At 38.6% G+C, this 24,041-nt stretch overlaps 1 protein-coding gene across 11 annotated transcripts in view; it reads left to right on the forward strand.

Moving 5' to 3' along the window:
* The window catches only part of LOC147365799 (uncharacterized), a 571,237-nt gene that overhangs the window by 140,582 nt on the left and 406,614 nt on the right, over window positions 1–24,041 (forward strand). The window contains exon 3 of one of the 11 annotated variants that reach the window (XR_015132767.1): window positions 12,403–12,923. The exons of 9 other annotated variants lie outside the window; for them this stretch is intronic. The gene's annotated coding sequence lies outside the window, so the exon portion shown is untranslated. Of the gene's footprint in view, window positions 1–12,402; window positions 12,924–17,531; window positions 17,964–24,041 lie in introns of those variants that run through there. One more of the 11 variants, XR_015132762.1, reaches the window with a different exon arrangement.

Here is a 24,041-nt window from a genome sequence, read left to right on the forward strand (position 1 = left end):
TAAGGAGCTTCCCAGGAACGGAAGTCAGCATTATGCTTCCTTCATCCAAAAATGTCTTGCTGTGAAAAAGAAGCTATACCTGCACTAAACAGAATGTTTAGTGACATAATAAAGATTGTGGATTTATAAAGGTTATTGCATGAAATTTGATATTCTCTATTGCTACATCAGATGAAAGTCAGAGATGGCTTGCTGAGGTATGATAGTTTTCAGGGGAAAAATATTTCAAGAAAGTATAACTATAACAAACGTCTAGTGATTTTATAAAGTGAGAGAATAGTTTGGTCTCAGTTTTTTAAGAATGTGAATTGGACATCTGATCTTACTTATCTTACACATTTGATATTTTAAATGTGAAGCAAATAAGGCAACATTTTTTGTGTGTCAGATAAGAGAAACATGAAAATGGAAATTTAGAGGCTTTGAAGAACACAGTTTCTATAGATTGTTATGACATATGCCATGATAAATAGCAACTTTCAATGGTATAGATAGTGATCTTGATATTACCCATTTATGAAAAAATTATAACTGAACCATACAAATTTTATCAGTTTGAATTTCATTTTTCATCAAAAGAGCCACATATAAACATAAATCTGGAATGCAGTTCTTTCATTGAATGATAACTCAAATGGAACCACACCTTTATATGCTAGATCATTGGAACTACCTGTTGATGAAAGATTGGTGAGGAATTTTATAAATACATCACTTACATTAATTTGAATAAAAGCTTAAAATAAATATCCTAGATTTTCAGAATTCAAAATGAGTTTTAAAATCTCTTCTTTACATTTTCATCAACATGCCTTTATAAGGCTGGTTTCTCTACTATGAGAGTTATTAAGACAAATCATAGAAACCATCAGAGATAATTTACCCTCTACAATAGCACTGATGCTAGTCCAACTTAGGTTAGAGAAGTAAACATTCAAGAATCAAGTCCGTTTGTCAAATTTGAAACTTTAAAGATTGATGTGAAAAATGTTCATTCAGATTCTTCTTATAGACATTTAATAGGGGAAATCATTGTGTTTTTTTTTTTTGAATACAGCTTTTTGAATAGTTATGTCTGTGAGGTGCAAAATTTTCTGAATTTATAGTGATTTTCTACATTGTTTACCTGTATAATTACTTACTTTAAGTCAGTATGTCAATTTTCTTTTCCCTCTATTATTTTTGTTCTGATTATATTTATTGAATATAACATTGTTCTATTAACTTTAATAATAAAAATATATTTATATTTTGCATATCCTTAAATGTTATTTTCTAATTATTTATATTTTATTTATAAAACTAAGATCATGACATCCAGTCCCATCTCTTCATGGGAAATAGATGGGGAAACAGTGGCTGCCTTTATTTTTTGGGGCTCCAAAATCACTGCAGATGGTGATTGCAGTCATGAAATTAAAAGACGCTTATTCCTTGAAAGGAAAGTTATGACCAACCTAGACAACATGTTAAAAAGCAGAGACATTACTTTGTCAACAAAGGTCCATCTAGTCAAGGCCATGGTTTTTCCAGTGGTCATGTATGAATGTGAGAGTTGGACTATAAAGAAAGCTGAGCACTGAAGAACTGATGCTTTTGAACTGTGGTTATTGGAGAAGACTCTCGAGAGTCCCTTGGACTGCAAGGAGATCCAACCAGTCCATCCTAAAGGAGATCAGTCCTGGATGTTCATTGGAAGGACTGATGCTGAAGCTGAAACTACAATACTTTGCCCACCTGATGCGAAGAACTGACTCATTTGATAAAACCCTGATGCTGGGAACAAATGAGGGCAGGAGGAGAAGGGGATGACAGAGGATGAGATGGTTGGATGGCATCACCGACTCAATGGACATGAGTTTGGGTAAACTCCGGGAGTTGGTGATGGACAGGGAGGCCTTGTGTGCTGCGGTTCATGGGGTCATAAAGAGTCGGACATGACTGAGTGACTGAACTGAACTGAACTGATTTATAAAACTGTTGATATGTGACTGATTGTATTACATTGAAAATAAAGTAGATCCTTCACGTTAGTTATAGAAGCACTGATTTAGAATATAAAGGGAGCAAAAAAAGTAGCAATAAATAAAAGATAATAGGAAAATTAGCAAAAATTACAAACAGGCAATTTGCAGGAGAAGAGATAAAAATTCTAACATACATTTGAAGAGATACTTCAATTCATTAAAAATCAGAGAAATGAAAATAGTGATGGAATGTGCTTTTTATCTATCGTGTAGGCCAAAGTCAGAAATCTGGAGTATACCAATTCCTGACAAGGATATGAGGATACAGGAATCTTTATAGACTGCTGGTGGGAGTGTGGAATGGTCTAGTTATTCTGGAAAGCAATTTGGCACCAAATGGCAACCCACTCCAGTGTTCTTGCCTGGAGAATCCCAGGGATGGTGGAGCCTGGTGGGCTGCCATCTACGGGGTCACACAGAGTTGGACACGACTGAAGAGACTTAGCAGCAGCAGCAGCAGTAAAATAGAGTATTTACATATGTATAGACCCAGTAATACTGTTCCTGGCTAAAAACCCAAAGAAATTACCACACTGTTTCATAAGGGAATGTATCAGATGCCCCCTTGATGCTGTCTCAGAACCTTTTATCCTCATGGGCTCTAGGACCCCTAGTCACTCTACTGCCCAACAAAGTCCCTGCCAACCTACCCTATTCAGAATTTGTAACCACTATAGCAGCAATTAATTCTACAGATTGCTCAATTCAGCCATGGGAATCTACCTGGATTTCTGAGTCCTCCCACCACTGTAGGACACAGGGGGAGGTCTCTTCCTAATTAAGTAACTGAGTGGATGGGTTACCTTTTGTCTCCAGTGTGCACTCTCTTTCCCCTTTTTCCTATAGGCAACTTTTCCTGTGTCTTTAATATGCATTTATTTTTTGTGTTTATGTTCCTGCATACTGTATATTCAGAGAAGGCGATGGCACCCCACTCCAGTACTCTTGCCTGGAAAATCCCATGGATGGGGGAGCCTGGTGGGCTGCAGTCTACGGGGTCGCTAAGAGTCGGACAAGACTCAGTGACTTCACTTTGACTTTTCACTTTCATGCATTGGAGAAGGAAATGGCAACCTACTCCAGTGTTCTTGCTTGGAGAATCCCAGGGACAGGGGAGCCTGGTGGGCTGCTGTCTATGGGGGTCGCACAGAGTTGGACATGACTGAAGTGACTTAGCAGCATACTGTATATTGTTTTATATATCTTAAGTAACAAATTATAAATCCAGGGATTTTCAAGGCATGGTCCTGAGTCTCAGGAAACTTCTTAGTCTGGAATAGAAAGCCTGAATATTTCATTGTTTGACAAGTTACTTTCTCCATGTGGGTGTGCATGCTAAGTGGCTTCAGTCATGTCCTGTTCTTTGTGACCTCATGGACTGTAGTCTGCCAGGCTCCTCTATCCATGGATTTCTCCAGGAAAGGAACTAGAGTCAGTTGCCAAGTCCTCCTCCAAGGGGTCTTCCCAACCCAGGGACTGAACCCGTGTCTCTTATGTCTCCTGCATTGGCTGGAAGGTTCTTACCTATAGTGCCACCTGGGAAGCCCCTGTTTCCTCCATATAGCTTCCCAAATTGTCTTCTAATCTCTGATTTTAACTAAGCAACTTAATCCTTTGTAATTTAATTTCTGGCTTTTCCCGCTAATTTGTCAATGGACCTCTTTTTCTTAATCTCTCCTTTAATGTTTATTCTGATTTCTGAAACTCGGTACTGATTCTGACAAAACACTGCTATTCTCAAGTATCTTTGTGATATTTAGCATGTATCAAATAACAACTGTACTACAACAAAACAACAGTATATTCAATGCATATATAACTGGAGAGAGGGCTATGTATGACATTATGTAATCCGTATAGATGTGGAAAATACATGGAAAAACAATGTGGTTGGAAAAGTTAAACATCCTTGCTAATCTTTCTAAGTCAAATAGGAATTATCTTCTTAGCTGTTCCTACAAAGGCATTTGTACTCTGTGCTACTCATCTTCTGGTCTTTTAATTTTTCTCTTTTATTTCCTCTTACTTTGGTGGAATATGGCTCAGAAAGCACAAAAGAGAACTGGTGGTCTTTTGAGTTTCTTCTCTAAGATTCTGAGACTCTGTGACCGCTATGGCTCAGTGAATGACCATTGGAATAAAAGTTGGGCTAGCAGGGGAAAAAAAAACAGCTAAAGAAAGCTCTTTCATGCTGAACTGACTATTCTCCAAGTCACCAGAAACTATAGTAAATCATTTGGGGGAAAAAGACAAAATACAAGAAAGTTGTACTGTGCAACTTTCAATTAACAGTATTGTTCAGGATTTTTTTTCTTAGTATGTAGCTGACAAAATTAGTGCAGGAACATACTTCTGGACAGATTACTAAATACTTTGCCTATGCCTCCTGTTTTACACTTCCTTGCCTTTCCTTGTTTCAGTGCAAATTTTTCATTTTCATCAAATGAGTCCTTGAAATGGGATTGCTAGTATGTTTGATAACTCTGTCTGAAGAAATAGATTTCAAAGCTCTGGACTAGCATATTGCATTACATAAAAGTCACTTGCATTCAGATTAAGTAATATTTATTGGTTGATATACTCTTAAAATGGAATTAAATCCCTTTGTTTCATACCTGTTTCTCTGCCAGCTTTTCCTTTTCTCTTTTGTTTTCAAAAACTGAGCACTTCTTCCCTAAGTAGACTCTGATAACCTGTCAATGTGAAGAAACAGTCCATAGCCTGGTGATGGAAGGTTTAGTCTTATCCCAGCCTATTGGGAAATACCCTCTGACCTGTCACTCTTCTCTGTAAAACTAAGACTAATTTAAAGATAAATTGTATGGAGCTACTGTGAAGCAGAAGCAAAGATAAAGTTAATGGGAATGTGATTCGATTTATAAAAATCTGATTTACGCACAACTTTTCAGCAGCACATTTATAACATCAAATGAAGAACATCTGTACTAAAGGAAACAACAAATTCCTTGAGCCTTCATTATGAAAAGAAATCAAATTGTGAGGAAAGACAAGATATATAGGCAATTACTCAATATCAACATGGCTGACAAGTTCAACTATAGCTGGTTAGAAAAAAATAATTAAATTCCTTGAACCATAAGCTTGTTCACTCTTTTATCTCTACTGTCTGGGGGAAATAGAACAGCAACTGTTTATTGTGAAGCAAGGGCAGGCTTTTGTTACTAGGACCTTCACGTCTTTCGGAAGAGCCGTGATGGTGAGAATTGCACTTGACTATTGGATAATACTAGCCTCTTAGCAGAGACATTTATTTTTCACTAGCTGTCCTTGTTCTCTCTCTCAGTCTTGACTTATTCCAGTTACTTGCAACCACGTGACTTTCTAGTCAACAGGTTGAGGTGAAAGTGACCTTGTCACTTCTCGGTCAAGGCATTTTTGTATAGGCATAGGTTTTCTACTTTTCTGCCACTGTGAACACCAAAGTGGAACCTTCAAATATTAACCTGCTGAGATCCCTAAATAAGTATATGGAACAGAAGCCTTCACTGACCCACGCTGAACTATAGATGAATCAGAAATAAACATTTTGTTGTATTATGCCATGTAAGTTTGGGGGTCAGTTTGTTCCACATCATGAATTAGTGTATACTGATGAACCGACTGCATAGGTGTTGCTAATTCAGACTTCATACTAATTTTATTGCCCTGTAATCATCTTTTGAAGTATTTATTTATTTATTTTTTAAAACAAATATTTTAGAGAGGAAAAGAGTGTAGAAAACAAACTGCCATAATTTCTAAGTTTTAATTCAGTTTTATTTTAAAGCTTTTGTTTTTATCTTGGGAGCTGTTTAATGGGATCATATTCAGTAGCATTGCTGCTGCTAAGTCACTTCAGTCGTGTCCAACTCTGTATGACCCCATAGACGGCAGCCCACCAGGCTCCCCCGTCCCTGGGATTCTCCAGGCAAGAACACTGGAGTGGGTTGCCATTTCCTTCTCTAATGCATGAAAGTGAAAAGTGAAAGTGAAGTCGCTCAGTCATGTCCAACTCTTCGTGACCCCATGGACTTCACCCTACCAGGCTCCTCTGTCCATGAAATTTTCCAGGCAAGAGTACTGGAGTGGGGTGCCATTGCCTTCTCAGTACCACTAGATACAGGTAAAAATGTGAACACTGGGTTCACAGGGTTCCAGTAATTTCATCAGTTTAGCATTTTATTTCTTTTGGTAGAAACATCTTTCAATCAAGTCATCTTTCAATCAGTCCATATGCTCCAGGTTTGATATTAAATTTGTGGAAGAAATTGGAACAATTTTTTAGAAAGCTCTGACAGTTTATAAATAGATACTGGGTTGTTAACTTCAAGCCAGGTGAGAGAATATATAGTCTTGCTAAATTTTTATTTCAGCTGTTCTAGTAAACATACCTATTGGTTAGATATGCATTTTTATCCTAATAGTGACAGAGATTAAAATTTAGGAGGTGATTTTTAACACAAAATTCAATGTAAAAGGCAAAATTTTGATGCAATAGTTTCAAATGTGGATGCAACATACTTGAATTTGGTAATGTTAGGTGGCAAATTGTACATTTATTAGCAAGTGCTTATTTATATTCTTAAAATATTAATTGTTTGAATCCATCATTATAAAATTATCATGAAGCCCAGAGTCCAGACTTTATGTGCAGCAGCAGTTCTTTAAACTCTACAACAACGGTATGAAAAACATCATCATTATCCTTAAGGCTTAAATGAAGAACTTGAAGCAACAGTAGGTAGTAAGTTGCTTAAGGCCACATGACTGCTGCTGCTGCTGCTGCTAAGTCGCTTCAGTCGTGTCCGACTCTGTGCGACCCCATAGATGGCTGCCCACCAGGCTCTCCCATCCCTGGGGTTCTCCAGGCAAGAACACTGGAGTGGGTTGCCATTTCCTTCTCCAATGCATGAAAGTGGAAAGTGAAAGTGAAGTCGCTCAGTCGTGTCCAACTCTTAGCGACATCATGGACTGCAGCCTACCAGGCTCCTCCATCCATGGGATTTTCCAGGCAAGAGTACTGGAGTGGGATGCCATTGCCTTCTCCAAAGCCACATGATTAGGAAGTGGCAAACTTTGGATCCAGGATATTCAATTCCAGAGTCCTCTCTATTAATCCCTGTGTGTGTGTATTAGTCGCTGTCATGTATGACTCTTTGCAGCCCCATGGACTGTAACTCACCAGGCTCCCCTGTCCATGGAATTCTCCAGGCAAGAATACTGGAGTGAGTTGCCATTCTCTTCTCCAGGGGATCTTCTTGACCCAGGGATTGAACCCATGTCTCCTGCATTGCAGGCAGATTCTTTGCTTTACTAAATCTATTACTATTTGTCAAGTATTGCACTGCACAAGTCATGGACAATATTTCAATTATTTCACTACACTTATGAGGTGTATATCAATATCCTAATTTTCACAAGTAGAAAGACTGAAGAAAAGAAACATTAAGGTAAATCAACTACATTGCAATAAAAATTGATTAAATTTAGTTAGTTTTATTAAAGAAGAGAAATCTTAAGGAACTGGATCTAATCATACAACAGCAAATGTGGTGGTAGGAGTTGACTTCAAACTATGCTCAAAGGGAAATGAGCTTGATTTTCAAATGATAGTGGGGATAAAAACTCTGTGTTCAGACACATAGCATGACGCAGTGCAGCGTCCTGTGCAAATGATAAATGTGGCAATGACTTGGTGGCCCTCTGAATACAACAATGTGGTACCCATTAATATATTTAGTAGCACTGTCCAATTTCGAAACAAAAACAAAAAACTATACTCCCAGTTAAATTTAAATTTTAGATGAATATATTTTTTAGTATGAAAGTCCCATATAATACTTTGAACATACTTATATTGAAAAACAATTTGTTGTTTATCTGAAATTCAGATTTAACTGGGCCTCTTCCATTTTATCTGGCAATCCTATTTTCTAGAAGTTTCCTCACTTGTACTTTCATTTTGTGATTCTTTACCACATTCAAGGCACAGGTCCCTTTGTTATATCTTTGGAATAAAAGTGTTATAAAAATCTATAATTCATTATTGCTATTTATTTACCTACAACAAAGGAGAAAGATGGGATGAGATAGTTTTTAGTTTTTTCTTAAGTATATGGGATATATAAACATGGACACTCTACATAAATTACTTTTTGTATTATTCTCTAGTTACAATGTATCAACTCCTACATCTACTTAAAAAATGTAGACATAGATGCTCATAGAACAAAACCTCACATATTTATTAGTATTTCACACACTTGAACTTTAAAGATGATATGAACCTTCTTGAAGTCAATACATTTATCAACAGATCTTGTTAGACTGCGTTTTTGATGATATGACTGCTATTTTGAGAGCATCACTGAGCAACTTCATTAATTTTTTTTTCTAAGACTGTCTTTTTCTTGGAAATCTTGACTGCCATTATTATATATATTCTTTCCTTCATTTCTAACAAAACACAATATAGTTAGAATACAAAAACACTTTGGAACAAAAGTTTTATGAAAAATAGTAAATGATCACTATCTCGGATTTTTCTTTTTCTTTTTCATTTAAAGCCTGTGTCTTCTCCATTTGTGGAATTAGGGGCTGTAGGGCACTAACTGCTGTGTCATAAGACCGAAAGGCCGATATACCTGACAAAGACGCAGTGAGATGGAAATGCTTGCTTCATTCTTCCCTTTTATTAATTCTACAATGAAAAGACCAGGGTTCTTCTCTCTTTTCCTTGTGTGTGTGTATGCTTAGTCACTTTAGTCGTGTCCAACTCTTTGCGACCCCATGGCCTGTAGCCCTCCAGGATCCTCTGTCCATGGGATTCTCCTGGCAAGAATACTGGAAAAGGTTGATCCCCTCTCCTCCAGGGGATCTTCCTGACCCAAAGATCGAACCTGTGTCCCCTGCATCAGAGGTGGATTCTTCACCCCCGGGCCACCAGAAAAGCCTTTTTCTTCTGCTTGTGTAATTTCATTATTATAAAATTCATATTTACATAGTGTCATGTATTCCTGTTTACAAATTTTGTCTCAGTCTAGCAATATGAAAAATCCATAAATTTATAATCTGGTGATCCTCCTTCCTGTCTTTTTTTCTGGAGCTTCCTTGATGGAGTATGATATTTACTGGGCTGACATAAAAACTCAGGAATGTTAATTATTTTCCTAAGAAACATATCTGAAAATAAGGTTTTTCTTATAAATTACAGAATAAGATGTGTCTACACACATTTTGTTTAACTTGAATATGTCAGCATTACACTTTGCTCATTGTGTGTATTTCCTTATTACAGTGACTGGGTTTGTTAAGAAAAATTCAAATGATGCTGTTTGGCATTCTTAATTAACAGAAGAAGGTCCCAGAACAGTGTTTGAGAACACCTCTCAAAAAAGGGGAGAAATCCCTGTTAGATACAACACTGACTCATCTTCAGTAGTAAAGAGTTTCCTAGGCACTTCCCTCTACTACTTTTGGGGAAATTGGTCTGGAAGGAGGTTAAATTGCATCATTGTATGATTATATCAGGATCTTTATCATCTGTATCTAGATTTTGCTATACTCACTGCAGGTTTACAGAAACTTTTTTTTTTTTTTAAATGTGCATTTATTTTTGGCCATTCTGGGTCTTCGTTGCTGTACGAGCTTTTCTCTAGTTGCAACAAGTGGGTCTCCTTTTTAGGTGCGGTGCATGGGCTTCTCATGGTGGTGGCTTCTCTTATTGCAGAGTGCTGGCTCCTGGGCTCAGAGCACAGACTCAATAGTTGTGGTACATGGGCTTAGTTGTCCTAAGGCATGTGGGATCTTTCCGGACCAGGGCTTGCATGTCTCCTGTGTTGCCAGGTGGATTCTTTACCACTGAGCCACCAGGGAAGCCCATACTTAAACCTTTTAATCTCTGAAAGGAATCTTCACGTTTAGGAAAGGAGGATAAGTCATTCTCATTACTATTTAGAAGAATTTCTTTTCTACTTCTGTGACCTAGTTAGTGGGCTTCATGGAGGTACATCAGAGACTGACAGAATTTGGGAAGTTCACTTCCAAATGCATGGACTCAGAGTAAACTTTTCAAGTCCGAGTACATTGGTACCTGGGGAAACATTGCATGAAATCATGTGCACTGGATAGCTTTTATGGAGCTCATTATCAAACGGGAACATTAGGCAGGAATCTGGCAGAGAAAATGTAATCAGGATTTATAATTAAGTGAGAAGAGAATTTATAAACTTGATTATAATTGTAGGGTTCCTAGGCCTTTTTCCAAATATCAGCCACATGCACTGTGACTATAAAATAAGAATTTGTATACTAAGAATTATTTATTATGATTTCAGTTCGGAAAACGTTGACAGGTTAGTCTCAAACTGAAAATCTTGCAATCCTTCTAAAGAAAGTTTGGTTACAGGATATTTTTTAGTAGATCCAGTCTGGAAGTATTTCCAATAATTACATAACTCAAAATAACTTCTCAAACAAAAATTCATTGTTTTTCCTCAAGGATGTTAGTACTGTTCTCTTTAAATGGAAGACTTTTTGAAAGAGAAAAAAAGTTTGCTTATTTTGCAGGTACATCTTATCCTGGTAGGACTAAAGGCAGATCCAGCTCCCCCTTTCATTTGTGTTATTGATCTTCTTAGGAGTTTGGAAATAATGATAGAATTTTCTGAAACTAGCAGCCAGGGTGTTGTGGGCTTGGGCATCGTGGCTACTGAGAAAGACAGATAAGCATGATCCTGACTAGTTGCTGTTGCAGCAAGGGCTTGGAATTAGGTGACTCATTCCTCAAGACTGAGAGTCTAGCTTGTGCAGCATTAGCCAACTTGGTGAAAGAACAGTATAGTGGTTCTGAGTTGGATTTTATACCTAGCCTGACTTGGATGTGGACCCTGGGTATAATATTGACTAATTGTGAGAGTATGAGTGTTACTCAAGACTCAGTTTCCTCATCTGTAAAACAAGGCTAATAAAACCAAATTTGATAAATTTTTATGAGGTTTAAAATTGATGTGTAAACATATATCCCTGATATATAGTGGATGCTCAGATAATGAGCATTTATTTGAGTACCTATTTTCATTGTTGTTATTTCACTGCAAAGTTATTGATTGAGTTTCTAGCCATCTATATATCCATGTAGTCTTTTAAAAGATGTTACATTTCCTCTCTGGTTACATATACTGTGTACCTACTTGTTAAGATATACAAGTAGGGACTAGTGTTTTATAATGAAAGAACAGTTAGGTATAGACATTAATTATGGCTCTATTTTTAGGTTAAATATAGGAAACACCTTTAAAACTAGATCCTTGATTTTATTTGCAAATAAAATCAGAGTTATTGATCACTTCAAAGCACTCTGACTTCAGGGGCCTTAAAATCTGTTTAGTGAGGCAGAAGACATGAACTCATGAAAAGTTAAAATGGACAGAAGACATTACTAATGGCCAAAGGAATGAGTGGAAGTGAGTGAGCTTCATGGCCACAGGCAGAGCCTTGGGCTAGAGGAACCTGGGGACCCTCAACAACAGCTCTGAGCTTGGAGCTCTGCTGAGGTATGTGGGTAAACGTGGAAATCAGGCCTCAGGGAGCTCTCTCAGACAACCTCTTACCCAGCCAGAAAGCTAAGTAGAACATTCATCCTACAAGCCAGCAGTGATCATGAAAATCTAGATACACTTAATGGAAATTAACTAAAAATATATTGGCCTTCTTTACAAAAAGAGTATGGATTCATACATTTAAAAAGATTTTTTATGGCCTGTATTAGAAATGTGATACTGAAATAGAATATTTTTTGGAAAGTATTCTGGCCGTTCCACTGCAGCTTGCGGTGCAGAGACAGTAGGAATCCCTGGGCAGGGCTGGTTGAGCCGTGATCACAGAGGGAGGCACCGGCAGTCTTGGAGAGCACTGTGGGTTTGGCTGTCTGTTGCATGTTATTGGGGGCTTCCCAGATGCTAGTGGTGCTAGTGGTAAAGAACCCACCTGCCAATTCAGGAGACATAACAGTCATGGATTTGATCCCTGGGTTGGGAAGATTCCCCTGGAGAAGGAAATGACAACCCACTCCAGTGTTCTTTCCTGAAGAATCCTATGGACAGAGGAGCTTCATGGACTACAGTCCATGGGGTCTCAAAAGAGTCAGATACAACTTAGCGACTGAACAACAAATTATTTTGTTTAATCTTGAGAAACCTCTATGAGGTGGATAGTTTTTCTGACCAAAATTAAATGATTAAGTAATTGAGTCCCAGAGCCTTTAATTAATCTCACTGTAGAAATATAACTAGGACGTGCCAGAGGAAGATGGGAACCAAGTCGGTCAACCAAAGAGCACTGGAGTTAACCAGGCAAACCCTGCCTTCCTGAACAGATAAAGGGATTCTATTAGTGAATCTACTGATGCAGAGGACGGTCTATTCCTATGACTGCAACTTCTCTGGAATGCTGGGTAAAAGTCCAAACATAAAAAGGGTAATTTTAAAAATTGTACATATATATATGTATATATGATACTCATGCATCTATAATGTATGTGTGCATATGAGTCAGTTCATGTATGTAAGTATATGGGTATTTGTGCAAATACCCTCCCCCCAAATTTTAGACCAAAGACTCCCCTCTAGGTAGCATTATATTTAGAGCAACAATGAAATAGGAAAACTGGAGGTAGAAATATTTGCATATTATTTTGCCTCAGTTGTTAACATTTTAGTTGAATTTTTAGAGAAACAGTTACAGCATGATATGCTTGGAATTACTCTTTTCTCTGTTTTTCTGTGTAGCAGAGCAGAAAATGTGAGAAGGTTTATTCTGAATCCCAACTGAGGAACCAGTATGATTCATGTAGTCAACTATTTTCGTCTTCTTGGAACTTTTTTTTTTTAGGTATTTCCTGTATTCTCTGTTCTACACCACTTCTCTTCCTCCTCTGTTTCTCTGTGTTCTCTGGGTGGGCTTGTGAATCCTGCGGCTGTCAGTGTCACCTTCAAAAACTGTATTTCCAGTCAATGCTTTTACCACGCCTCAAAAAAGTAAAAATATCTTACTATATATTTGAGATCTCTTTAACACAGACAATGGGAACTTCTGTTTTTCTCCTGAGACCTGCTTCTCCATTGTCTTTTCCACCTCATTAAATGGCACTACAATGTACCCAGTTAGTTGCTCAAGGCACTAACCTAGGAATGATTCTCAATTCTCTTTTCCTTCCAGCCCAACCTGAAATCCTCACTCAGTAGGTTCTGTCATCTTTCTCTCAAAGCATATCCCTTGTGTCCTTTAACTTCAACACTGCTTCCTTGGTCTAGGCCACCATCCTCTCTTGCCGAGAATAGCCTCTTAAATCCTTTCTCTACCTCTATTTTTCTTCATTATCATTTACTAAAGTACCAAGAGTAATCTTTTAAAATGAATAATAGACTCACGTCACTTCCCTGTTAAAACATCCCAAACGCTATCATTAGTCTTAGAATAAAGTCCAAATGTATTGCCTTGCTTGGCTTAGAACACCCTGTGTAAATCTGCTCCCTGCCTGATGTTTACCTCATTACATATTAATAACCTCCCTCTCCCCACCCCATCCCCCCATCTTGGCCACTGAGTTTTTGCCACACTGGTCTTTCTGTTCCTTTCCATGTCTCTGCCTGACTTAGGGCCTTGATACTAGCTGTTCCTTATGCCTGAATGCCCTTTCAATGACCTTTGCTTGCCATTCAGATGTTATATTAAGTGTCTTTGGTTCTGAGAAGCCTTCTCTGACCACCCAAACTAAAGTACACATGCAGTAACTAACTCCTTCTCACACCATCCTGCTTAAATTCTCTCCATAACAGTTAGCATGTTCTGACGGTTTCTTATTTACATTATTGTCTAATATTTATTTGTTCATTGTTTTCTCCACGAGAATATAAACTTCTTGAGATCACACACCTTATCTATCTTGTTCACTGCAGTACCCAGAGGCCTAGTTAGTGCTTGTCAGAGTAGACCCTTGGTACATATATGTTAAATATTGATAGAATGAAGGCTTGTGTGTTGAATTCAAGATATTTTTAAATGGATTCTCTGTAGCTCTTAGCTGGCTCCCACCTTTAAACCATGAGTCTTGGTTTACAAAGAAATAGATGGAGTTGGGTCTGTTTTGGCAGGTACTAAGGAACCCAGCTGACGCCACAGCCTGGGAGCTAACAGGCAGTTTGCCTTATGCCAGCTTGAAAGGCTCCATAGGGTTGACTGATCCACCCATAATTCTTGGCATCTGGAGTGCAGAATGAGAAAGTAATGATAAAAAATTAATATTCACCAACCATTATATACTAATATAATATCACAGGGAAATTATGGCTAATAAACACTCTGACTCAAAAAGCCTCATAATTTAGCCCTCTAGAAGTTCAAGCAGGCAAACGAACATAAACTTAGTTACCAGTATACTAATAGTCTATAGTCCCAGCTTTCTAGTTGTAAGAGTTGATTAATCAAAAATGTGACCTAAAAGGCATCCTCAGTTGACTAGAATGGTTGGTAGAATTTGATGTGGCTTTGGCTACTTGCTAGTAGTCCTGTGATTATGTTATTTCAAAAAGAAGTTAACTTGCAGGTGTATAATTAGTGGATCTTAATCTTGAGGGATTATCTAGGAGGGACTTATTGAATCCCAAGAGCCCTTCAATAGCTGGGAGTGATTGCAGAAGGGAAGTCAGAGAGATTCAAAGTATGAATAGGGCTGACACCTCATTGCTAGGTTTGAAGAGGAAGTGAGGGGACCTGTGAAGAGTGTGGGTGGCCTCTGTGAACAGAGAGCAGTCCTCAACTTGTAGCCAGTGAGGTAACGTGGACCTAAGTCCTGTTGCTGCTGCTAAGTCGCTTCAGTCGTGTCCGACTCTGTGCGACCCCATGGACTGCAGCCTACCAGGCTTTTCCGTCCATGGGATTCTCCAGGCAAGAACACTGGAGTGGGTTGCCATTTCCTTCTCCAATGCATGAAAGTGAAAAGTGAAAGGGAAGTCGCTCATTCGTGTCTGACCTTCAGTGACCCCATGGACCGGCTCAGCCTTCCAGGCTCCTCTGTCCATGGGATTTTCCAGGCAGAAGTACTGGAGTGGGGTGCCATTGCCTTCTCCGTAAGTCCTGTTAGCTACAAGAAATTGATTGAATCACCTGTCCCCCCATCTGCGCTCTGGAGGGTGGCCTATTGCTTGCCAGCAGTTACAGGCCAGCTCTGGCCTGGCTGGGTCAGTGAACTGTTCTCTTATTTGCTGTGTTGGATCACACCTACTCTACCCCTTCCAAGTTTTTTCTTCCCTGAGTATTCTCCCTCAGCCCTAGGCAACATATAAAGTGGCCTTATATCTTATAGTTACTTTAAAAAAAATGTCATAGTTAGTCATTCTTTATATTAAACTTCCACTGCTTAACCTACAATGTGATTTCTATTTCCTGATGGAATTTAGAATGATACTGCTGACTGTGATGAAATCGCTCTTCTTAGGGCATATAAGCCCTGTTTTTGAATACATGATTTAATCAAATCCATATTTAAAGTTCCTATGGGTCACTGTCCACTTTCCTATCTTGGAACAAGAGTTCAAATTATACAGATTTTATTACAGGGAAGGAGATATTCTTGTATTTGGATTTTTTTCAGAAGATAGTTTATCTAATTTAATAGAAATAACATTAGCCTTATTACCTATACAGAAAAAATTTCCATGACTATCTGTGTAATGCAAGGCACATTTTCAGAACAAATACATAAATAATTGCTGATATTTAGAAAGAAGCTTAGATTACTTAGTGGGCATAATTTCCAGGTTCTATTTATCTTATAACAAAGTAATTCCTCCTTTAGAGTACTAAGTTATGATTGTTTTAAGTAACATGACTTTTATTACATTTTACTTCTTCAAATTTTAAAACTTATTTACTGTTTAAGTTTTTGATTGATGTTCTGCTTTTAACGTACAAAGTAAGAATGGTCAGGGTCAGCCCTTCTTATGTTATTTTGTGGTCAATATTGAAAATCTTTGTTCCACTTGAATGTATCTATCTAGGACATAGAGCTGGTTGTCTGGCTGTGGAGGAAAAGGAAAATGCAGTGGATACAGTAGGAGAAGATGGGCTGAAACCCATTCCAAATTCACTGACACATATATTGTTCCTAAGACATGATCCACAAGTGTGTATGAAATTAATTGCTCATCAAAAGAGCACATGCAAATAAGTGAAATTTTAGAATGACTCAACACTTCCCTTTGTAATTATTATGAAGAGGACACAATGCCCTGTGCTAACTCTTACAACTTCTTTTCCTTCTTTCGTATCTATTGTCCATGCGTGCCACTTCTTTCAGCCTTTCACTCCCACTGTCTCCCTCCAAATGCCCCAGCTTTTATCAGTGTTTGCCTCTTGCTCTCTCCACTGTCTTCCTTCCTTACTCTTTATTCAAGCAAGGATCAGTGTAATGGAAGATAGAGAAGGAGATTTGAAGGAAATTTGAAGTTGGCCAAGTTGGAATCCTTCTTAGTGGTAGAAGCCTGACTTAAGGCTTAGAGATCTCTTTTATTCTTATTTTCAAATCCCATCAGTACCAACAGTACCAACTCCAGTGACAGACAACCGAAAAGTGATTTCCAAGGTCTATATTTAGTCAGCGTTCTAGAGCAGGGAGGCATAGTGTCTCTGAACTAGTTAATCTGTGGTCACAAATTGTGTTACCTGTGAAAGAGATTTTGAAATGGAGATTAATGAGCAGGACATTTTTAGGAATTGCTATTGAGTTGTGGGAAAGACTGAAAAAAAAAAAACAGGTTTGGTTAGGGAGGAGTTGAACTTCGATCGGTTGTGTTAGCTGACTCTTTGAGGAACTCTAGGGCTGGGCTGGCCCTTTAGAGCTGTCTTGGGTAGGGATGAAGGAACATGGTCTTCATGTTCCCACACTGATGTGTGGATGTGTACTAACTCCGGGAGGAACTATAACTTTGAGCAAGGCAGTTTTCTTCAGCTAAGGCAGTCCTCAAAGAGGGCTAGTTTTTGGAGATGGTCTCCTTTCAGCATTCTCAACAGCTGAGTGACTAGACCCTTCATTCCTTGAGAGAATTCCAGGCAGTATATCCATGTATCCACCACACATGACCATATGATGGCATTTGCCAATGAGACATGTGCTTGGTCAAACGTGTCATTAATTACTACTTGTAGGAAATCTTAATAGAGATTTATCATGGAACTCTCTGGAAAAATCAGATTTTATTTCTAGCGGTGAGGGAAATGTATAAAACAGCTTACCTTGGCTGACACAGTTGTAGAACAGGAGAGGCTACTTCAAGGTTGGAGTGGGGAAATTAACATGATAAAGATATAAATGAACACATGTGGGGTCTGGGGTCCATGTATTCCTTGGCCATTAGAAACTACTGCTTGTGCAGCTGGCAGCGTGACAGAAGACAGAGGGCAGTGATCCTAAATTTGGGTAATTTTCTTTCTTTCATGGCTCCTCAGGTGACTACTATACCTGCACAGCAATTTCTTACCACAAAGAAGCAAGGATTGGTGGTTCAGATGGTGCTTGTGTCCCATCACCATTAGCTGCAGAAGCGAGCACTCTGGAGAGTTTGAATAATAAATATATCGCTCTTTGTTCCCATCTCACACCCTGAAAGTTTTCTTTGAAGTTTAGAGTGCCTTTCATGTTGTGGAAAATTTGCTGTAATATTCTGAAGGTCTAAATCTTTCTAGCAGAGCTATCAAAGGGCACATCATAGTCAGTGGTTCTGTTGACTGACTTCTGTGTTCAATTATGAGTTCCATGTGGGTGGACACCATGTCTCTATTCTCTATCACTCCTGACCAGCATCCCAAGAGGAAAGCAGATTCTTACCAATGTTTGTTGAATGATTAGATGACTAAATAAATTTTATACTGTTATTATGATCTGGCTACTCAGTGCTTTTTCTCTGAGAATTTAAAATTATTTTGCTAACTGGTTGCTAGTTTCCTATACAACAGACACAGCTACCTTGGATCTTAGTATCAAAACATACGAGGAATGTCTACTGTGTATCTAATTAGTTGAGAACAGAGCATCTTTCCTTAAAGACCATCTGCATTTTTTAAGAGCAGAGAGAGCTTGTGTGGCTGAAGGCTCCAGATTCTAATTCAATTACATTGCAGACTAAAGGGAGCTGCAATTGGAATCTAATCAGGCCATCAATATTGGTAACAGTAGTAATCAGTCAGAGCAACCACATCAGCCTAAAAGCAGAGCACCTAGTTGACCTTTATTTATCCAGAAGGTGATTGTGTTGCAGCAGCATATGTGTACAGAAGATCTGTGTGGTTGAGATAGAAAGCAGAGGATACAGTAGAAATTGCAGATATGAATATGAAAATGGAAAGACCAAATTCTACTGGAAAAGACAACAGTGAATATAAAGTATAGTTGAAAGAAGGGATGGCATAATAACATGTGGATGGCATAATAACTCCTGAAGTAAGAGTGAGGATAATGTGGCGACTCTAACTTCTCAAGGGAGGACTAATAGCTCTAGATGAGCCTGTAGACACATAACTATAGCATATAGAGAAGTTCTATCTGCCAGGAAGATGGTCCTTTCTTATATTTCACAAAGAAAGTGAAATGTAAGGGACTTACGGTTTGTTCTCCCACTTTACACTACAGTGATGCAAGCCTTTTGGTATTTACCTATATATATTTAGCTGATGTGCTTATCTTTGCAAACCCCATGGACTGTGGCCCATCAGGATCCTCTGTCCACAGAATTTTCTAGGCAAGAATACTGGAGTCCCTTCTCTAGGGGATCCTCCCGACCCAGGGATTCAACCCAGGTGTCCTTAATTGCAGGCAGATTCTTTACCATCTGAGCCACCAGGGAAGCCATTTAAATGACGTGCTTGTGTTGCTGGCTCCCTGTGTGCTGTGCTTAGTTGCTCAGTTGTGTCCGACTCTTTGCGACCCCATGAACTGTAGCCCGCCAGGCTCTCCTGCTCATAGGGATTCTCCAGGCAAAATACTGGAGTGGGTTGCCATGCCCTTCTCCAGGGGCTCATCCCAGCTCAGGGATTGAACCAGTTCTCTTATGTCTCCTGCATTGGCAGACAGGTTCTTTACCACTAGTGACACCTGGGAAGCACCTCCTAAGGCATAGGAGGAGTTATTTCCACAGGGCAAGAATTCTTAAAGGGAATTTTCTTCAGGCTTTCTCTAGAGTCTAAAGAATATTGTGACCACACTGTCAAAAATTGTATTTTCCCATGGTCATAGTTTTATAGATAAAATTTAGACCAAATAGTGCTCAAATTGGCTCTGATAACAAGGGCAGATTGGTTCCAGCAGGGATTGTCGCCCTGGGGAAGTGGGGGTCTTGGTTTGATCAGCCCCAGGCTGTTGATTATAGGAGGAAAGTCCTGGACATAAGGGAGCTTCAGTCCATTTTTCCAACCTATCAATAAAGATCTAATATTTTTAGGCCATTTCTCTTATCCTTTGATCACAGCTGCAGGTTGACCAGTCATTAAAAAAATTTTTCCAAGGAGATCCCAGGTAGGATGTAGAAACTTAGAGGAAGTGCTTCCCATATTAGCTTGAGCAGTTTGTACCCTGCTGCTGCTAAGTCGCTTCAGTTGTGTCCGACTTTGTGCAACCCCATAGATGGCAGCCCACCGCACTCTGCCATCCCTGGGATTCTCCAGGCAAGAACACTGGAGTGGGTTGCCATTTCCTTCTCCAGTGCATGAAAGTGAAAAGTGAAAGTGAAGTCGCTCAGTCGTGTCCGACTCTTCTCAACCCCATGGGCTGCAGCCCACCAGGCTCCTCCATCCATGGGATTTTCCAGGCAAGAGTACTGGAGTGGGGTGCCATTGCCTTCTCCGAGTTTGTACCCTACTCCCATTTAAAAAAAAGTTTTGGTTTCTGTCTACCCATTTTCAGCTGTAGGAGATGAAAATTTAACCCTCTTTCTTTGCTCAGTTCCATCACACACATGAATAGGTTGCATTACAAATACGGTGATTTTACTTAGATCAATACACAACCTAAATGTTTTCACTCTGTAACAAGATTCACAGTGAAGCCATGCAGTACACTGTGATAAATTTTCCTTTCCTGTCTATGTTCTGTCCCTTACTCCATGGCTTGGTTCTTATATTGGTTAGATTTTCTTTCATTTGCCACTTTCTTTGCCTCAGTTGTTAAAATCTACTCTCAACATGTTCAAAAACATTAGAATACCCTATCGATTTCATTTCCTTGAAGATATTTTACCTGAAACCTGTAGTGTTCTCGTGACTGACTGATGCTTTTATCAGTCTGCTTCACAAAGTCATCTAATAATCTCTGTATTTTGCCTTTCTCTTTGTTTTAGTCCCCATATCCTAGATCCCGTATCTTTCTCTTTCCACGTTTACTCCCTCATTTTGGTAGATCACATTCTTCATAGCTTCCTGAGAATGGATACATGGCAGGTAGGTTTTTTTTTTTTTTAGGACTCCAGTGTTTGAAAATGTCTATTTTACTCTTGCTTTTAATTAAGATTTGGCTGGATCTGTATATTAGAGACAATTTTTTTTTTCAGATTGTTTTTGAAGAGTCTGATGATATTCCTGTTCTATCTCCTGCCCCAGCTTTATTGAGATATAATTGACATATAGCATTGTGTAAGTTCAGGGTATGCACAGTGTTGATTTAATACATGAATATATTGCAAAATGATTACTACCATAGGGTTAGCTAATACCTGTGTCATGTCACATAATTAGTCCATTTTTTGGGGGGGGGGGTGGTTAGAGTATGTAGGATCTACTCTCTCAGCAACTTTCAAGTATATAACACAGTGTTATGAATTACAACCACCATGCTGTGCATTAGGTGCTCACTGATTCTTGATCCTTTATATAAAATCTATTTTGTTTTTTTTCTGGAAGACTATATTATCTTTTTCCTGAAGTTATGAAATGTGATGGTGTGCACTGGTGTGAGTCCATTTTAGTCCACGGTGCTGGATTCTTCTCAGGCCTTTCCCATAAGGCCACTCAGAGCCTCATTTCTGGGAAATTTCTTAAATAGTTAATTGAAATATTCATTCTTTTAATTTTCTGTTTTTTCCTTTCAGAACTCTTTTTATTATTTTTATCTCTTTCTGTCTTTTGCAACATATTCTTTATCTTCCAAACTTTCTTTTGAGTTTTTTTTTTTCATTTTTGCTGTCACATATTGAATGCCAAGAGCTCCTTTGTTCTCTAAATACCCTCTCCCCTTTTAAAAAATAGCATCCTCTTCCTTCTCCACAAAAATGCCTTTTCTTCTTTCTTTCTTTCTGGCTAATATTGATAGTACTTGTTTTCTCCTCGCCACAGTTTCTTTTCTCTCCATGTTTCTTTCTTCTGTTCTTTTTTTCCCTCTCAGTTACCACTTTTCACACTAGATGATGTTCAGGTATGTTGTGATATCTGCCTCATATTAAAAGATGGAACACTGACAAGCTGCTTGGAGCTCTGTGCTTTTGGATGGACTTCCTGAAATGTGATATAAGCACTTATTGTGATCAGGCTGGCCCTGCCTTGGGTAACTTGGTAATTCTGAATGTCCATTTCTTTAGGTGTTTTCTCTTGGGCTGGTGAGATTTCCAGGAGAAATTTCCTCCAGTTTCTTGGGAGGGTTTGTGTCTGATTGCTGGCACTCTGGGAGGTTAAAGGTGGAAGAAAGCTGAAGATCTGAACATCAGTGTGTCTACACTGTGTGTGGGTGTTTATGTCTGCTCAGTTGTGTCTGACTCTTTATAACCCCCTGGACTGGAGCCCACCAGGCTTATCTGTCCATGGAATTTTCCAGGCAAGAATACTGGAGTTGGTTGCCATTTCCTTCTGCAGGAGATTTTCCAGACCCAGGAACTGAACTCGCTTCTGTTGTGTCCTGCACTGGCAGGGGGATTCTTCACCAATGTGCCACGATTGAGTGCCCTTCTCCATACCCTAGTTGGTGTTCTACAACCGTAAGACCTTCGGTTACCTTTCAAGAAAACAAAACTCTTGTCTTCTGTCAGGGTGAGAGAGGGGTACTGGTTTGTGTGTAAGCCTTGTTACACTTTTGACAAAACTTTGCTTTTATCTCCATCTTTACCTCAACTTTCTGATATACTCAAAGCAACCAATTCCTGAGACTTTGTGGGTTCTCCAATGTTAATTTTTCTCCTCAGCATTCCCAATGTGGAATTGAAAAAAAAAAATCTTAGGTTTATAATGTGAGTTTCCACTCATCCATCTTCTTTTCAGTTTCTGGACTTCTTCCTTTCTCTTTATCCTTTTATGGGTTTATGCCTTTGAAAAAGTTCACTTACAGTCATTTTAGAGCTAAATCTCTGTGCTCAACACTCAATACACATTTACCCCAAATTTTTCAACTGTGTTACTACATACTGTTACAAGCTATTTCTATACAATTAAGCCAGTTTTGCTCAAAATTTATAATCCAAGATTACATTGATATTAGACATCACTGAAGAAAATGAATAGAATTTTCTTTCATTGGTTTCTGTTACTCTACAAACAAGAAAAAATGAACACAAATGACTTCGTGCTTCTCCTATAACGTACTATGCTTGTATTTCTGCTGCTAATATGTTAACTCTTTTGTAGTAGGATAGAGTATCTGAGTCTCAGTTTCCATCCACATAAGGATCAAGATCATCTTGGTTCGGATTTGTGTCTGAGGAGTATACACTTGACACTGTCTTAATGGCTGAAAATTAAGGCAAAGCGTTTGACCTTTAGGTAGCTGAAGTCAAAAGAAAAAGAGTGTGAGCTAAAGTTCTTGTTACATGTTGAGGGTCAAATTCAAGGAATCCAAAAGCAAATTTTAAATCCATAGGTAGAAAATTAGTCTGGGATTATATCTGGAAAGCTTTAAGTCATACAAGAAATTTAAACTTTAAATAGAGATGAAAGGACTTTCTTTTAATAGTGTCAAATTCAATGAAATTTAAATTATGAAACTAAATGTTTATGGTTTATTCAGAAACCCTGGATTGAAAATGAGGGACAACTGAGTGTCAGGAGTCAGATATATCTAAGGCCTTATGGAGCAAGGAGATTGCCATATGAATTTGTAGGATCTGAGACTTGCTTGGTCTTGGTTATTGGCAAGTTGTGTAAGGAGGGTATGTCTGCTTTAAGGGCACAGAAGAAAGGTTATAACATTTGAAAAGCTCTCAATACTAATCTGAATGAGAACAAATTCATGATATTTTTTAGGGCAATTGAGCTTACGATGTGTTCAGCCCTTTGCATCACAGCCAGTGAGGTAGAAAAGAAATCTAAGGCTGATAGAGGAGCGTGAGTGATCTAGCATAGTTCTGAAGTCTGGCCTCTGAGAGACTAATGAGCTGCATCATTCATTGATTTACTTACTCATTTTTTTTTCTTTTGAAAAGTACTTATTTAATAGTTTGCATTTGCCAGGCACTGTCCTTGGTACTGAAGAGAAGTGTTTATTCATCCCTTCATTCTTTCACAACATTACATACTGAACATCTCACTATGTACCAGGCACTCTGCTAGGGGTTAGTGTGTATGTAACACACACACACACATACACACACACACACACACACACACACACACACACACTTTTGGTTACTGCCCCCAAAGACCTTGTATCGAGGAACAGAAGCAGGCACACAAATAAGCAGTTATAACATAGGATATGAAGTGCTACAATAGAGGGCACTATAGGCAGCATATGAATACTCAGAAGTGATACTTAAACTAAACCTGGGCAATGAGGGGAGACTTCCTGGAGGAAATGGAATCTAAGCTTTGACCTGAAGGGTGAAGAGCTCCTCAGGCAAGGGTACAATGTTCAATGGATACCTGATTTTTCCTGGCTGGAAGTTATATGCCCTTCTGACTGGTGGCTTTTCCTAACTTGGATGGATAGAAAGGAAACTGATATTATCCAAGATATATTTAAGTTTGTACCTTTCAGAGTTTAAACAG

This window comes from Bos grunniens, chromosome 9 (genome assembly GCF_055505025.1).
Source record: "Bos grunniens cultivar Pamir isolate PY7600 chromosome 9, Bosgru_T2T1.0, whole genome shotgun sequence".
NCBI lineage: Eukaryota > Metazoa > Chordata > Mammalia > Artiodactyla > Bovidae > Bos > Bos grunniens.